We start from the raw sequence: 18,738 nt of genomic DNA, 5'->3' as shown, positions 1-18,738 counted from the left end.
TAAGCGATATATCTATATTTTTGTTTACAGGCTTGGAGCTCTGGTCAATGATTTCAGTAATTTCGCTGCGCGGAATATTTAGCATGTGGTTAGGACGAGCTTAAATTTCAAGCGACAACTTCGATTTCAAGTCTTTATATACAGGACAACCCCTATGACCAGCAGCGTGATTTCCCCTACAGTTTCTACATTTTTTGCACTTGTCCGCTGGTTTTGTGGGACAATATTTTATTATACTCTCGCAACCTGTTGCTACGGAGTATAATAGTTTTGTCCACCTAACGGTTGTTTGTATCACCTAAAACTAATCGAGTTAGATATAGGGTTATATATATATAAATGATCAGGATGAAGAGACGAGTTGAAATCCGGGTGACTGTCTGTCCTTCCGTTCGTCTGTCTGTCCGTCCGTCCGTGCGAGCTCTAACTTGAGTAAAAATTTAGATATCTTTATGAAACTTGGAGGACATATTTCTTGGTACCGTGAGACGGTTGGTATTGCAGATGGGCGTAATCGGACCACTGCCACGCCCACAAAACGCCATTAATCAAAAACCAATAAATTGCCATAACTAAGCTCCGCAATAAGATACAAGACTGTGATTTAGTACACAGGATCACATTAGGGAGGGGCATCTGCAGCTAATAGGTTTAATGTGCATATCTCCTAAACCGCTGATGCTATAATAACAACACTCACTGGAAGCAAATGTTTTTAGAACCTCTACGTACAGTGTGAAAATAGTTGAAATCGGGTGACAACTCCGCCCACTCCCCATATAACGGTACTGTTAAAAACTACTAAAAGCGCGATAAATCAAGCACTAAACACGCCATAGATATTAAATTGTATCTCTGGGATGGTATGAGATGACTTTAAAGGAACCGCGTTCAAAATTAGACAGTGGGCGTGGCACAGCCCACTTTTAGGTGAAAACCCATATCTTGAGATCTGCTTAACCGATTTCAACCATTTGGTACATAACATTCTTTTTTTATGTCTATGTCATAGTACAATGGGCGAAATAGGGTTACAACCACGCCTACTTCCCATATCTGATTATTTCACTTTCCACTATGCAAATCAGGCAACAATGACTGTATCGACTGTATGTAAAACTTTGCGTGAATAATACGTTTAAAGTATACCACCTTGTGGCCAAAAATTGTCTAAATCGAACCAAAACTGTTTAAGCCCCTAAGTACTAAATATGTCGACCCCAGTGCCTATAGTTGACCTTCTACCGAAAATATCAGTCAATCCACAAAGAAATCTCAAACGAGTATACTATTTGACTTTGCGAGAGTATAAAATGTTCGGTTACATCCGAACTTAGCCCTTCCTTACTTGTTTTTATGTTAATGGTGGGGCCAATGACAAACTCAAGTTATGTTCCTTTTTTAATTGTACTCTCACTTTCGATACTGTTTTTCTTCGCTGTCCGTGCTTGCACGCTTGTTGGCGCCTTCATATTTGTTGTTGCTTGATTGCTATTTAATGCTGATTCTGTTGACAGTGTCTTCTGTTTCGGTTCGCCTCATGCATCTTGCTAGGAGTTGTTTTTGCTTGCTTGACCAAACAGAAACATGCATTCATGAAATGCCTTTGTGAAAAGTATAGCATGAATTCAAACCTACCATGGCCAACATTAATTATGCTATAATTATTCTTACTCTCACTCTCTCTATGTAAAGACGTTATTATACATACTTAATGATTTTGAAGTATTGTTCCATTATAAAGATTGTACTTTTCTTCTTTATTATTCAGTGCTAAATAAACTACCGCAGAAACTGTTCATGAATCGGAGTGATTTTCTTAAAACATTATTAGTTGTTCCTCAGTAATATTATATAAAATATAAAAAATTACTTGCGTTAGCGATTAAGGAATTAAATAGCGGGCGGTTGTTAACCATAGCGAAAATGGATAATGTGTTTAGAGCCACATGGCGAACCCAGCTGACGAAGTTGTGCAATGCTGCTACAGACTTTTTGAAAACCTATGAAGATGCACAAGTTGCAGATGTCGAAAACCCTGAAAAGTTGGAAGCTGATATTAACCTCTATGTTCAGCGGATAAAGAATGCTCACATGAATTTACAAAAGGCTGACCAGGCTATTAGTGTATCAATTAAACCGGAAGATTATCAGAAAGAAAGTGATGCAATAATTGAGTATGACGATAAGGCAATTTGCACTATTGCAAAATTAGAACATTTTCTTAGAACGAAGTTTACACCTAGGGCCTCTAACGATGAAGCAAATAACGCAACCAGACTCATCAACGTTGGTACCAGTAACATAAGCGAATTTAGTGGCGTTAAATTAAAATCCTTTGAGCTCAAAAAGTGAGATGGAAAATTTGAAAACTGGCTTCCCTTTTGGGAACAATTTAAGAGCGCAGTTCATGATAATCGTAAAGTATCAAAGGCTGCAAAATTGAACTTTCTTTCTGAATCTTTGGAGGGTAAGGCGGCAGCATCAATAGCGGGGTTTACACCTACAGAAGCGTGTTACGATGAAGCCATTAACCTACTTTTAGAGGAATATGGAAATCAAGAAAAAATTATAGAACGGTTTGTACAAAAGCTTATGTGCTTAAATAAAGTACATTGCAATAGCGATGTCAATGGTCTTCGTCGTCTTTACAATGAAGTTAGTTCAACAATTCGATCGCTAACGGCTTTAAAAGTTTCACCTTCACAATATGACCTTATGGTAAAATCAATTTTATTAGGTGCAATACCAGCACAGCTTCGTACAATGTATCATAAAACATCAAGTACAGCTGCTCATTCGAGTACAATAGTAGGTGACGAAGAAGGAGACAACAGAGATAAAAGTTTAAAGAATTTACTTGATTTTATCAAAATAGAAGTAGAAGCGTTGGAAAAAGCAGAAATGTCTGAGAGGCGTATTTCGAAGAGAGATGTGCAAACGAATTACGGTACAGCAACTGGTTTATTCATTAGCGACAATAACACAAACAAAAATTGTATTTTTTTGCAAAAGAAATAATCACACCACCAAAGATTGCAAAGCACAGTTACCTATTGAGGAGAAAAAAGGAATTTTGATGAGAGAAGCGAGATGTTTTCGATGTACAAGAAAAAATCACAACTCTAAATTTTGTAAAGCTAACTGGATTAAATGTGACTCTTGCAGAGGTAGGCATATTACTTCGATGTGTGAAAGGGCAACAAGTAATGCTAAAACTAATAACGTCACCGTTGGTCGAAGCAGCGAAACAAAGCAGCAGAAGTCACAGGACAATTCAAAAGATGATAGCAGCGGAGCAGCAGCGTTAAATACATTAGAGGCAGAACAAAACGTCATATATTTGTCAGCAACACAAACAATAAAAAAAGAGTTTTGTCCAGAATCGTGATGAACAACGGTAGTCAGAGAACTTACGTCAGTGAACATTTGGTGAGCGAGTTAAACTTACGATATTGTGGAACAGCAAAAATTAAAATAATTCCCTTTGGTGAAAAAGAAGAAAACATTAAAACTGACATATTTAAGCGGGTTGAAATAATAATAAAAAACCAATATGATGATAAAATGATCTCAATAAATGCGACAGTCGTGCCAAAAATTTGTGGCAATGTTTTGCCTGAGCCTAAAATTAAAAATAAAATATTAAATAAGATATTTAATAATTTGGCCGATGTTGTCAGCTGCAATGTTACAATTATCGATGGTATTAATTTATTGATTGGTCAAGATTATTACTGGCAATTTTATAAACAAGGTTGCAAAGTTATTTCAAAGAATCTCTTGCCATTAACACATTTTTTGGTTGGACATTACAAGGTGCTAACAATAATAGCGATAGTGCTCATTGTGTTTTTCAAATTCGAGAAGCTTTAGAAGAAGGTTTCAAAATAGACAAATTCTGGGACTTAGAGTCAATTGGCATAACAAGTTATGCTGCAAATAGCGAAAGAGAAATTATTAACGAAACAATTAATAAAATAATTTTAAATAACAATCGTTATGAAGTGTCGTTGCCGTGGCGTGATAATAACACTACGCTAAATGATAATAAGCGAATTGCGATGAGTCGGTTACGTAGCCTAACGTTAAAATTAATGAATAACGCCGAAAAAATAATTGAATATGATGCCAGTATTCGCGATCTATTAGAGAGTGGTATTGCCGAGAAAATTCCAGTTTGCAATATTAATAATCGTGTTTATTACATGCCGCATAGACCAGTGTACAGAGAAGATAAAGCGACAACAAAAATGCGATCATCCAGCGAACCAGGCACAGCATCTTTAAATGACCTTTTAAGCATTGGTGAAAATATGGTTGCAGACTTGTTATCAATGTTGTTAAGTTTCCGTTCCAATAAAGTTGCTATTACCTCAGATATTGAAAAAGCTTTCTTACAGATTTCCTTATCAGAAAACGAGCGAGATGTCCACAGATTTCTTTGGTTTGAAGATACACCAAACAAGCTAGATGAACTGTCACCAATTGTAGAATATAGGATGACAAGAGTAAGCTTTGGAGTAGCAAGCAGTCCTTTCCTTTTGACAGCGACAATTCAAAAACACTTATCAAATTGTATTTATATATAATATTTGTAAGAAATTAAAAAAGTCCTTTTATGTAGACGATATGGTCATCAGCGAAACATCAGTTGAATCGACAATAACTACAATGAAAAGTGCAGTAGAAATTATGGCGAAGGCGAATTTTAAGTTACGTAAATGGAATTCAAATGATTCAGAGGTAAGAAAGCACTTTCATTCTGATGGGATTGAGAGACCATTATCGCAAAAAATACTTGGCATAAATTGGTGCACAGTAAGCGACACTATTAATGTCGACTTGAAAAATTTAATCGAAGAGAAAATACCACGAGCAACAAAACGAAACGTATTACAAACAATGGCAAGAATTTATGATCCTCTTGGTATGCTTGGTCCGTTTACTGTAAGAATCAAGATCTTATTACAAAGGATTTGGAAAGAACGTATTAATTGGGATCTGAGTTTAAGTGGATATTTATTGAGCGAATTTCAAATGTGGCATGAGGAGTTGTCCATTTTAAAAGAATATTCAATACAGCGGTGTCTATCAGCAAATGCAGGTAGTGTAGAAATCCATATATTTGCAGACGCAAGCCCCTTGGCCTACGGAGCAGTTGCTTATTCACGGCAGACAACAGGTAACGGAGAATGTTTTACAAATTTTATTTGTTCCAAAAATCGAGTACGCCCTATCGATAAAACCACAAGAAATGACGAGTTATCACTGCCAAAATTGGAGCTCACAGCGGCATTGATGGCTGCCCGATTAAAAAAATTTCTTGAAGGTTCACTAGACTTCACAGTAAGCGCATTTTGGCTTTGGACAGACTCTACCATAGCGCTAAACTGGATAAATGGTAATGGTAAACGTATTCCATATATCAAGGCAAGAGTCAACGAAATAAATCAGCTTAGCAATATATATGAATGGCAGCATTGTGATGGTAAATCGAATCCAGCAGATTTTTTAACGAGAGGTCTAACAGCTAAGCAATTGTCAGAAAGTAACGTGTGGAAAGCGGGTCCAATGTGGTTAGCAAGAAGTAACGAACATTGGCCAAGCGAATACAATTTTAAATCTTCAATGAGTTTGCTTGCATCGATTGAAGGCGAATCAGTGACCCATCACCCATTTTAAATTTTGAACAATTCAGCAAATTCAAAAGGTTGTTACGCGTCACAGCTTATGTACTACGTTTTATTAAAAATTGTAAAAATAAATTGTTAGCAAAATGCGACAATTTAACTGCAGTCAACAATATTGAAGAGTTATCCTACAGTGAAATACAACAAGCGGAATATTATTGTATCAAATATTTTCAAAAATCACACTACGAAGCAGAATATGCAGATCTAGTGAAACATAGAAAGGTCTCAGCACAGTATAAATTAGTATGTTTAAACCCAATTTTAATCAACGGTGTTATGCGACTTCAAGGGCGATTATCAAACTCAGCTTTCAGCGATTATTCCTGCAACCCCATAATTTTACCTAAGAAATGTCATCTCAGCGTAATGTTAATAAATGGAGCGCATCACGCGGCAATGCACGGCGGTGTTAATGCTGTTTTGGCACTCTTGCGAAAACGTTTTTGGATTGTAAAAGGACGACAATTAATAAAAAATATACTTAGCCGGTGTGTGGTCTGCAAGCGACTTCATGGTAAAAGCGCATCAGAGCCATGGACAACCTTACCAGTAGAGCGTATCAAAACCACAAGGCCCTTCGAAACAACAGGCATCGACTTCGCAGGTCCTCTTTACATAAAAAGCGATGGTGAAGTAACTGAACGAAAAAGTTACATTATGTTGTTTACTTGTGCTGCAATTCGTGCTGTACATTTGGAGTTAGTTAAAGTTATGACGGTTTAAAGTTGCATAAATGCTTTACGACGTTTTATGTCAAGATTTGGTCCTCCAGAAACTATCATATCCGATAACGCAAAAACATTCAAGCGAGCTGATTTAGAGCTGAAAAAGCTAGAGCAATTGTTGAAGCATCGTAAGATCCAACAAATAACTGCACATAAAGGCATCACCTGGAAATATATACCCGAAAGAGCAGCATGGTGGGGCGGCTTTTGGGAGCGATTAGTCCGCAGCGTCAAGGATTGCATAAAGGCAGCGGTTAGTAAAAGTATTTTGACTTTTGATGAAATACGAACTTTTTTGTCAGAAGCTGAAGCAGTCATAAACGCTAGGCCACTGACTTACATTACCAGTGATCATAACGATCTAGAGCCATTAACTCCGGCTCATTTTCTAACTAATCAAAAAGCTATTTTTATTCCAAAAGACTTTCAAACAGATCAGTCATCTATCGCAAAATGTTGGGACTTAAGGCAAATAATAATTAGGCGATATTACAAAAGATGGCAATCTGAGTATTTGCAACAATTGCGTACAATTCATCACAATAAGAGCAGCCCAATTCGAAGCATCGAAGTTGGAGATGTTGTTTTAGTACACGAAGATTTGAAATCAAGACTTCTTTAGAAATTAGCTGTAGTCGATTCCGTATTCCATGGCAGAGATGGTCACGTCCGAGCTTGTAATGTCCGATTAGGAAATAACGTATTTCTAAAGAGACCTATTCAATTACTGTATCCATTGGAAGTATCATCTGGCATGGCCGGGCCGAGGATGTAAAAAATATAGCATGAATTCAAACCTACCATGGCCAACATTAATTATGCTATAATTATTCTTACTCTCACTCTCTCTATGTAAAGACGTTATTATACATACTTAATGATTTTGAAGTATTGTTCCATTATAAAGATTGTACTTTTCTTCTTTATTATTCAGTGCTAAATAAACTACCGCAGAAACTGTTCATGAATCGGAGTGATTTTCTTAAAACATTATTAGATTTTTTACAGCCTTTGGCCTTGTTGGTGACGGTGCGCAGTATTCAATATGGCTATAAATTTTTTCACTTTGTTTTGTTTATTTTTGCTATCATTACTGTTTAAACACTATTTAGTTTGGGTTTTTACACCTCCTTAGCTTATGTTAATTTATTTGACTTATTACTTTTTGTTTTGTTTTTTTTTGGATTTAGAATTGCATTCAACGAGCGATTTAAAAAACAAGTCCGTGCACTTTGAAAGTTCCTTGCACTAATGGTAATGTTCGAATAGAGAAATTGAAACTATGTCAAAAAAGCAAGAAGCTTTAAAGGCTTTGGAGACGTTCCACAAGTTTTTTGAATGCTCGGCGGTTTGCTATAACACTATATGTGATAAAATATATGAACTCGAAAAGCATCATAGTATAAAATTAGAGACACAAAAAAAGTTGACTGATTTTTTAAAAAGAATTTGCCTGTTACTTGCTTCTTTGTATTTATGCGTTTTAATAATAACTTTGTAATCACTCTTATAAATTATTCTTTATCATGTTTACAACTATATATTTTGAATATCATTGATAAACCTCTGTAAGTGAGACAAACCTCTTCTGTATCTCTATAAGCTAGAAACTCGCATTAGAGAGTTTTAGTGAAAGCATTAGTGAGAAACCACTAAAAGCGTGAAAAAAATCATGGACTCTTGAACTCTCTCTTAACTAGGTTTGTCTATATATATAACTCAATATCTATCCCGATTAGTTTTAGATAATACGAACAACCGTTAAGTGAATAAAACTATTATACTTTCAGTTATATGGGAGCAAGTTTCGCCCAATTTTAACCATTTTAGGCACAAAGATACACTGTTGTTAGAAAAACGTGCTCTCTCAATGCCATTAAAATGACTAGCGCACTGACCGATATACATATGTGGTACAAAGTCAACTGGCAGTTCGAAAATCTTTATATTAGGTATATCGACGCTAAGGGAAGTATTGATCCGATTCAATCCATTTTTGACACAATGTATATTATTATCAAAGAAATATTTTCTCGAATTTCAAATATAAATCTCACAGATTTCGGCAAGGGTCCACACGTTTGGCGTCTGGGTTATAATCCGATTTCATCTATTTTCGCACTGTTGGTAGGGGTCTTAAAGAATTCTAAGCGAATTTAATTGTTGTAGCTTTAGTGGTTTAGGAGTTATGTACATTAAACTTATTAGATGGCGGTGTCACGGTCATTATTTCAAAATGTTTAGCTCACAGGTGCCCCTTGCTAGTGCGATTTCCTGTATCAAATTATATCTTCATTTTCTGTTTAGTTAGCATTTTATAGGATCTCGATTAATGGCGTTTTGTGGGCGGCAGTGGTACAATTATGCCAATCTAAGAACTCGTCCTCACTTTTTTGACGGACAGACATCCAGATTTCTACTCACCTCGTCAACCTTATTATTTATATACATATATATAACTTAATATCTAACTCGCTTATATTTAGATGATACAAACAACTGTATGGTGAACAAACCTATTATACTAACAAAGCTCCGCAATAAGATACAAGATTGTTGTTTGGTACACAGGATCACATTAGGGAGGGGCATCTGCAGTTAAAACTTTTTTTTTTAAAGTGGGCGTGGTCCCGCCTCTAATAGGTTTAATGTGCATATCTCCTAAGCCGCTAATGCTATAATAACAAAATTCACTAGAAGCAAATGTTTTTAGCACTTCTATGGACGGTGTGAAAATAGTTGAAATCGGGTGGCAACTCCGCCCACTCCCCATATAACGGTACTGTTAAAAACTACTAAAAGCGCGATAAATCAAGCACTAAACACGCCAGAGACATTAAATTTTATCTCTGAGATGGTATAAATTGGCTTTATAGGAACCGCGTTCAAAATTATTCAGTGGGTGAGGCACAGCCCACTTTTAGGTGAAAATCCATATCTTGAGATCTGCTCAACCGATTTCAACCAAATTCGGTGCATAACGTTCTTTTCATGTCTCTACGTCATAGTGTGAAAATGGGCGAAATCGGACTACAACCACGCTTACTTCCCATGTAACACCATTTTCAATTCCATCTGATTCTTTCACTTTCCACTATGCAAATCAGGAACCATGACTATATCGGGGTAAAACTTTTCGTGAATAATGCAATTAAAGTATGCCACCTTGCGGCCAAAAATTGTCTAAATCGAAGCAAAACTGTTCAAATCCCTAAGTACTAAATATGTGGACCCCAGTGCCTATAGTTGACCTTCTACCGAAAATATCAGTCAATCCACAAAGAAATCTCAAACGAGTATACCATTTGACTTTGCGAGAGTATAAAATGTTCGGTTACATCCGAACTTAGCCCTTCCTTACTTGTTTTAAATTGTTAATAAATTCATCCTTAGGGATGTCATGACATCCGTAAATTCCAGTTACCTTTAAATTTAAATTATTGTTAATACTTATACATGTAGAGAGAAAATTGCAACGCCCGATAGTATCTACGGATGTGGAGTGGAGCTCAACCGATTTCAACCAAATTCGGTGCATCACGTTCTTATCATGTTTCTATGTCATAGTGCGAAAATGGGCGAAATCGGACTACAACCACGCTTACTTCCCATGTAACACCATTTTCAGTTCCATCTGATTCTTTCACTTTCCACTATGCAAATCAGGTAACAATGATTATATCGGGGTAAAACTTTGCGTGAATAATGCAATTAAAGTATGCCACCTTGCGGCCAAAAATTGTCTAAATCGAACCAAAACTGTTCAAACCCCTAAGTACTAAATATATGGACCCCATTGCCTATAGTTGACCTTCTACCGAAAATATCAGTCAATCCACAAAGAAATCTCAAACGAGTATACCATTTGACTTTGCGAGAGTATAAAATGTTCGGTTACATCCGAACTTAGCCTACTGGTTGCACTTTATAATGTAAAAAAAATGTGTACAAACGAATTAGTGAAGTGTTAGTGGATATAAAAGTAGAAAATATTATATAAGTGTATAACTCATTCGAAATGGGAAAAATGCGTACTTTAAATAGTTGAAATATTCAACTTTAAACGTAAATATCTCGAAAACTATAAGTTTCCCGCGGCTATATCTATATATTATATATTCTTGATCTGGAGCATCTCCTCTATCCGCCCATACCCATTTTATCTCCGAAAGCGTGGGACGTTATACTAAAGTTTTCCCCGTCTAAGTCAATAGTGTCCTTCTCTGACTCGATGTCAGCGATTGATTGATGATATCATTTTCGTGGTCGCCCTCCCTGCGCCGTGCACACAAACGTTGGTCGACCTATACTGAGTGAAGTGTTATCCGCGCCTATTTTACAATTAATTACGTATACCTATTCTTAGTCACTATACCCAACCGTGCTATCTGTATTGTTACTTCTAACGATTACGTCCATTTTATTTTCGTTTTCAATGTCTTGTCATTTTGGTGTTCAAAGTTTTCAAATGTCCCATCAAAACCAGATTTGTCAATAATCTTAACATTACGGCTTATTATAGCCTTAAATTCGCTTGAATAACCAACGAATATACACTGCTCCGCGAGCGAATCAATCTTTCCTTTTTGCAGGAATTTTATTAAGTACAAACGCTTTCGTACAAAATATTTTCATATATTCCACTGTCGGATTTTGCTTGCTCCATACTCAGTAAGGCCTATTATTCGGTGTTCTTGTTACACAAATAATTTGAATATAACATGCCGCATTCAGCGCTTCAGCCCTAAATGATGAAGACGCACCCGCATGCTCGATCATACAACTCGTTATCTATCGGACCATGGTACCTTCATACTGTTTTGCTGCGGAGTATACGGTGTCGAAAGACGGCGGTTAATTCCAAACTCATTTAAAAATTATCAAATTTATCGTTACATTATTTGTGGCCGCTGTCATCGTTGTTTCACTTAATCGTCATTGTTCATAATCACGGCTTCGTTCTTTTCGAATTATATAGTGTAACCCTTGTCGGTAATTTTAGCAACCGCTATCAAATTCGTACGCGAGTCAGCTACTTGCAAACCGTTTTCTAAGTCCACATCGATTTGTTTTCGGCAAACGTTTACTGTAGTCCGCACTTTACCAACACCACTTATTTTTGTTGAACAATTATACTATACTTAATTCGTCATTTATTTGCTTGACACTTCGCACTCATACTATGAGATCATGAGCCATCTCATATTTTCTGCAGGGTTCATTGTATTTAATGTCACTTTCGCCTTTTGTTGTGCTTCTTCTCTCACACCCATGTTTTGCTTTGTGGTTTGATATGGCAGTTACTCGCGAAATATCCCGCTTTACCGCCTTGATAGCACTTTTTGTTTGCTTTGAATTCGCCAAATTTCGATCAACGTACGGTCGATTTTGTTTATGTTATTCTTTATTTAAAGTTCATTGTTGTTTTCTACTTTGTCTTCTTTTGATTTTCGCGACTTGTGTTTTTTGCGTATTTTTACACCAAGTACGTCGGGCTACGGCAGTTCGTCTCGCTTTACAATTGCGCACCTAAATGTCTCATACAACGCCTTCAGACTGTACAACAACAAAATTGCCATATTCGCGACGCCTTATTATTTTGGCTTCGTAACTGCAGCTAAGAAAGCGTTGAGATATTCTTGAACTTTATCGTCTGCTGACATGCGCGACAATTCTACACGTAGTGTCGGACCTTTACATTGAAATATCAATTCGACCAAACTTAACGAGCACTGCTGCACTCTGAAATCAGCCCTAGCTCTAATGGTGCTATCGCCAATGTGAAATTCGCTGGTGCCTTTTGATCAGCAATTTTCCACGCACGGATCATTGCATATCGTTTTAATTAAAATAGCCGGCATTTCTAATTTTCTTTCTCCTCCTTTAGCCATTATGCTTAAAGATCAATTGAAATTTTTACCGAAAAATAAACTTAACTTTATTTTACGCAATCGTCTACAGTCTTATGGGTCCTGGGCCCATAACCCTATATTCGGAGTATATAAGTATTAATGACTGACTTTATTGAATGTGTACAAAAACATTAAAATGTATTATCATTCAGCAAAAGTAAAGTGTAACCGAACATTTTGGACTCTTGCTACTTGCAAAGATCAAAGGAAGGGCGAAGTTCGGGTGTAGTCGAAAATGTATACTCTAGCAAAGTAAAGTGGTTTATGAGATTTCCGTATACATATACTATTAGTTATAATTATAAGTAGGAAGTGTTGCCTCAGTTATTTACATTCACAGTGAAATTTATTAGAGCAGTTTGAACACTAATTTTACTCGTACTTGAGGTTTGTTGTATACGCTTACTCAATATAGAGGAATATGAAAGTAAATCGTTGTTTGACAAAGAAGAAAAAATGTATTTCTTGTATCAATATTATTGCAATAGGTACTTCCTGAAGTTGTGCTACGAAATAACTGACAGAAAAAGCAGAATTTCTGTATAGAACCAGAATATTAACATTGAAACATTTCTGATTGAACAGTTACAAAACTGTTTCTAAAACTTTGCGGCTTGGATAAGTTTTGTTTACAACCTTTCGTTCCATAGAGCCAGCAATTTTATGTTTTTAATATATTATTATGCCCCGCTTGTTTCTGTTGCTTGGCTCCGTGTTATCTATCCCCAGCTGATTTATTGAAGTAAATCCTCAAAGTTCTTAGGATCTATGAAACAAAATTTGATGTTCGAGAAATCATAACATTGAAACTTGTCGTCAGAACTTTAGTTGTGTTAAATTCCATCAGTTCCCTAAATACAGCATCCGATTTTTGTTAGGAGGAATAAAATTTCTTATAATGAAAGGACCTTCTGCAGTAGTAGCTCGACTGCAGGCGACATACAAACATATAATATATTGAAGCTCTAGGTGTTTAAATGAGTTTAAACTCCCTCCTCCAAGTACACCACTCTACTCGGGAAAAACTGGCACAGCATTCGATTACGACGGCGATCCGGCATGTCATTTCATTTCATCCTGTACTGATTCGTCCGTTTGACTTTTCCATACATTTTTACTTCCAAATTTCATTGTAAAACGTAAAATAACAATAATTAGCTTTTTACATTAATTTAATTTAACAAGTAACAAGTGCATTTTTTCTTGCTATATTAAGTTCAGTAATGAGTGCAATATTAAAATTCAATTAAAGTGGAACAAAACGCCCAGGCTCATAAACATACATATAAAATATATTTACATGATGTACAGAAAGTCCCTGGATGGAATACCAAGTGGGCGTATTGAGTATATGAAATATTTATTATACGAAAATGTATCATATGTATGTACAAATTATAGGTATATATAATTATATAAAACCTGTAATACCAAATCCGTTTAATAATTTAATACGGTTACCAAACTGATTCAATTTTCGGGTTTAATTTACGCGAAAACCGAAAGCAGTTTAGTATGATATAAGCACATACGAAAAATCAAATATCTAATTATTTAATGCCTATCTACTAGCTTACCTTTGTGTATTCAAACACACCAATTAACAAACACAAAAAACAAAGTCAAGTACATATATACATTTTTCCAGCAATACCCCTTATGTTTAAAAAAAAATATAAAACGATAAGCAAAATTGCATAAACTAAGTAAGCAAAGGCACAAGTATAAATCGAAATTCTAATATAAAAAACAAAAACAGAGGAAAAAATAAATGCATATTTCCTTAATGCTTACATCTTCTATACCTTCTATATATTCTTCATGTCTATATATTATATAAGTTAACTTTTTTATTTATTAATTTGTTTTTTAAAAATAAGCGGATTCGCGTCCGTGGTCTTTATTATTTTGATGTTATTTTAAGACTAAATACAATTAATTTCTTTACTCTAAATTAAACCTAAGTCTGTACCATGTCATGTTACAGCGTCAGCAGTCGATCGGACGCGCGTGTGGAGTCGTCAACTTAATATCGCTGATGCAGCGTCAGTAATTGGTCGGTTTCGGTTCAAGTTACTGACCGATGGTGAGAATTGGCTGACCGTGTGAACTGCCGTGTTAACTCCTCCCCTCTTAATTATGATCGTCCTCGATCATCAATAGAAAGGTAAATCGGTGAATTTTATATGATTTGGAAAATTGTTAATTGCTACCGGCGGAAAAACTCCTTGATTAATATTTGGCGTTTTTGTCTCTTTTTCGATATACTTTATTTTAATATTTCTTCTTCGGAACAAGGTTAGTAATATAATGGTGGTGATTAAAGCTACCGATGTCAGACTGCCAATAGATAACGTAGCTTTCTTGAAGAAATTTATTCGTTTGATGTTAGTTAGGTGTAACTCTTTTAGAGCTCCCAATGATAGTAATTCGATCCGTACTTTTTCCCGTGGGGCTGGTTGCGAAATTGCGGGAATTGCTTCAATTGATTTTGCTTCGATATTGCCAAATATTTGATTGTTAATTTTGATTGTTGTGTTGTAGAATATTACAACATGCATTCCATTTACTTCTTGAGTTGTCCCATCTGCTTCTATCTTTCCATTGAATTGATTTAGTAGTATTATTCCTGTTTTGGTTTCTTCTACTGTTGGCACGTGATTCCCGCTTGTTAATGTACATGTGGAATTTAAACTATTTACTATTCTACTTATACATTCATCATTACTTAAATCTATTAAATTTGCTTCTTTACAATCATTTTAAATTCAGTATATTTTATTTCTTCCTTTTAGAATTTCTTTCTAATCGGTTTTAATTATAACATTATTTTCTTTTTTAACCGGTCTTATAATTATTCTTTTAAATGTTTATATATTGTTAATGGAATTTTTATCATGTACAAGATAGTTATTTCTTTGTTTAATACATTTATTTTTGAAAATGTGAGTGCTTCTTCGGCATTTTTTCTTCTTTTAGTTTTCTTATGGAAAGTTTAATTTCGTCATTGCTTAAAATTATTGAATTTACTATATTCTTCTTTGCCCATTGAATGGCATACTTTATATTAATTAATTCCTCTTTTATCAATCCCATTCTTTTCTGTAGATTTATCATGATTTCTGTTATAGTTTTTATTACTCATTGCATAGGTTTAGGGTTGGTGATCTGTGAAAATTATTACGTTGGGTGAACCATACAAATAAATTCTGAAACTATTAAGTGCCCATATTATCGCCAGCATTTCTTTTTCATTTGCTGCGTAATTTTCTTCGGCTTTACGCGTTTTTCAGTCCGGATGGGAGTAGTGTAAACTAATATTTGTCATTATTGACAGAAAATGATGTTTTCTCAATGTCGGATTCTTTTAAAGGAATTTGGTGGAATCCGCTTTTTAGATCCAATACGGAAAACTATTTATTATTCCCTAATTGCGCAATGATTTCATTTATTTCGGGTATGGGGAATTTGTCGGAAATAGTGACATTATTTGATTTCCTATAATCAATTCCGAGTCTAAATTTTTTTTCGCCGGACGCGCCTAGTTTTTTTTTGGACAACCCACACAAGTGAGTTGTATGGAGAACGTGATCGTCTTATTATCCCATCTTTGAGTAAGGTTTGGATTTCCTTAGTGACAAACTCTCTCATGCCAATAGGATATGGATAATATCTAGTGTAAACGGGTGTATTTGAAGAAGTTCTGATTTCGCCTACTACGGTGGTAGTGTAAGTCAGTCTTTCATTTGGATCGGAAAATAACTAAGAATATTTATTTGCAAGTTTATGAATATGAAATTTCTGAGAAGGTGTCATATGTTCTGTTCTAACGTCAATATTATTTACCGTAGGAGAAAGTTTCTGCTTGATATTTATTTCTTTACCATTACCGAACCTAATTATGTTATCACGTATTTGAGACTATCGTTTCCGATAATACCATCAAAAGATTTCAGTCCTGGTAGAATGAAAAATTTTAAATTTGAATTATCTATGTGGGCTAGATTAAGTATGGTATGATGGGTAATTTGGATTGTTCCTGCTATGGAATTTGAAAAAAAAGTTTCTTCATTCGGAATGCGTTTTGCTAAAAGCTCTGGTTGTATGTAATTTTTGCTTGATCCTGTATCTACAAGTATTTTTAAAAATTGTCCGTTCTTCGTTCTAAATTCTATATATGGCCACGAAGAACTTTTCATCCTAAAAAATTAACACCTATGTAGTCGGGTTGGTTATGTTCGGATTGTTCTCGGACTAGTTGTTCAATCTGTTCATTGTCTAGCATTGTTTTGTATTCTTGTACGGTGGAATTCAAATTCTGTTCGTCATGTTGGTATTGTTGATCATATGTATATTGTTGGTCGTATGTGGCTTGTTGGAAGTGGGGACCTTCCGTACCGGTTTCTATAGAAACTTCCTCTGTTGTTTGAAAGGCACTTGTTGAGATAAATTTTACGGTCATGCTTGGTTATTGGGTGCATTTCTATTCATGTAGTTAACCACTTTTGAATGTAGAGAGCGGTCTACATCCATTATCTCTGGACGTGGGAGTCCGAAAGGTCGTGGGTGTTGTGGCCTAGCAGGAGGTTGATATGTTGGCCGAAAATTTGGAGAATTGCGATGAGTAAAAGTATGCTGTGGCCGTTGCTGCGGCATGAAGTTTTGTTTAGGTAAATATGATTTTGGAATATAAGCCAATTGTGGATATAAATCGTTGATTACTTTCCAAGGTGAAAAATGTGGCTTAAAATCTTGGGTTTTCTTAATCTAGGAATTATTATTGATTTTCCAACTTAAGGCATAAGTGAAGGGCTTTAGGGAGGTCTACGGGTTCCCTCATGCCAAGGAGTCTTGGCAAATCACCATTAAGTCCTCGAATAAAAGTGTCAAGGGCTTTGTCACGTTAAATGCATGGATTTAGCACTGTTTTCCATGCAACCAAGTTTACTAAGAGTAAGATATACGTGGGAATATACCCTTTGGTAGAATTCCTGAACGGTGTAGCTACCCTGAACTAATGATGTCATTTGGTACCCTAAGGTACCTACGTCCCTTTTATCCGCGTAATGGAGAGTAAGATATTTTGAAATAGCCTTCCACTCTAAAGGTGTCTTATATGATTCAAGAGCCATGTCTGGGTTGCCCCGATTTTGTTTCTTACAACGTTGAGGATACCATAGTATTTTGGCGATCCTCTTTGAGGTTCGTATATTTCTGGTATTCGGTCTACGCTCTTCCATGAGTTGAATTCGCCTGGATTCTCGGAACATTCGCGAAAACATCTTACCACATCGGGGATTTTGTCTAGTTCGCTAATGCCGTTTGTTAATGTGGGGTGTATGGTGACGTCCGGTGTGTTTGAAAAGTTTGCATTCGGATTAAGGGCGGCCAGAACTAGGTTCCGTCCCTCTTGTCTTAAAATATTTGTGACTACGCCACCTATAATGTTTATTAATTGTTCTAGATTGATTTTCGGATTGGTTGGCATATTTTGTTAGATATTTGCAATGATTTTATTTTATTTTGGTTAGGTGTCCTTATACTCTGGAGGGTCCCTTTGGTGGTGAATCGCAGAGTTGGACTGTAGGTATTTAAAACCGGAGGGTCCCCCGTTAGGTGGTGAGTCGCGGTTCTTTTTTATTCTTGTAAGTTATTGGCTGTACGAGCATTTTTTTTATTTTGATTTGTAATTTATAATTCTCTGGAGGGTCTCTTGGGTGGTGAATCGCAGAAATTTTTTTTTTATAAGCTGGAAGTGGTGAATTGCAGCTACTATTTTTATTTTTTTATTGACTGTACGAGCCTGTTATTACTTATATGTATTATTTAGGGATAGTAAGTATACAAGTTTTAAATTTAATTAATAGTAATTCACAAAACAGAATACATTTTAAATTCCAAAAATTTTTTTTTAAATATTTTTTCTTATTCAGTTTCCTTCTTACTTTTTTTATTTAAATGCTTAGAAAATTTTAACAGAATACTTTTTAAATTCCTAAAATTTTTCCTTTAAATATTTTTCCTTTTACAGTTTTTCTCTTACTTTGTTTAATTTAAATGCTTAGAAAATTTCTTAATATTAGGTGCTTACCCATTACTAGCCTCCTGGCGCATGGGGTGTTTCTTGGTACAGTAAGACGGTTGGTATTGCAGATGGGCGTAATCGGACCACTGCCACACCCACAAAACGCCATTAATCAAAAACAAATAAATTGTCATAACTAAGCTCCGCAATAAGATACAAGACTGTTATTTGGTACACGAGATCACATTAGGGAGGGGCATCTGCAGTTAAAATTTTTTTTTTTTAATTGGGGGGTGGTCCCGCCCGTAATAGGTTTAATGTGCATATCTCCTAAACTACTAACGCTATAATAACAAAATTCACTGGAAGCAAATGTTTTT

General features: G+C 35.5%; 1 pseudogene; it reads right to left on the bottom strand.

Annotated features, from left to right (window-relative positions):
• LOC138857041 (uncharacterized) overlaps nucleotides 1-17,821 on the bottom strand; it is a 35,701-nt pseudogene extending 17,880 nt beyond the window's left edge.
• Between the last annotated feature and the right edge of the window lie 917 nt (nucleotides 17,822-18,738).

The sequence above is a fragment of the Bactrocera oleae genome, chromosome 4 (assembly GCF_042242935.1).
Source record: "Bactrocera oleae isolate idBacOlea1 chromosome 4, idBacOlea1, whole genome shotgun sequence".
Classification (NCBI taxonomy): Eukaryota; Metazoa; Arthropoda; class Insecta; order Diptera; family Tephritidae; genus Bactrocera; species Bactrocera oleae.
This window is presented reverse-complemented; position numbering and strand designations above follow the sequence as displayed.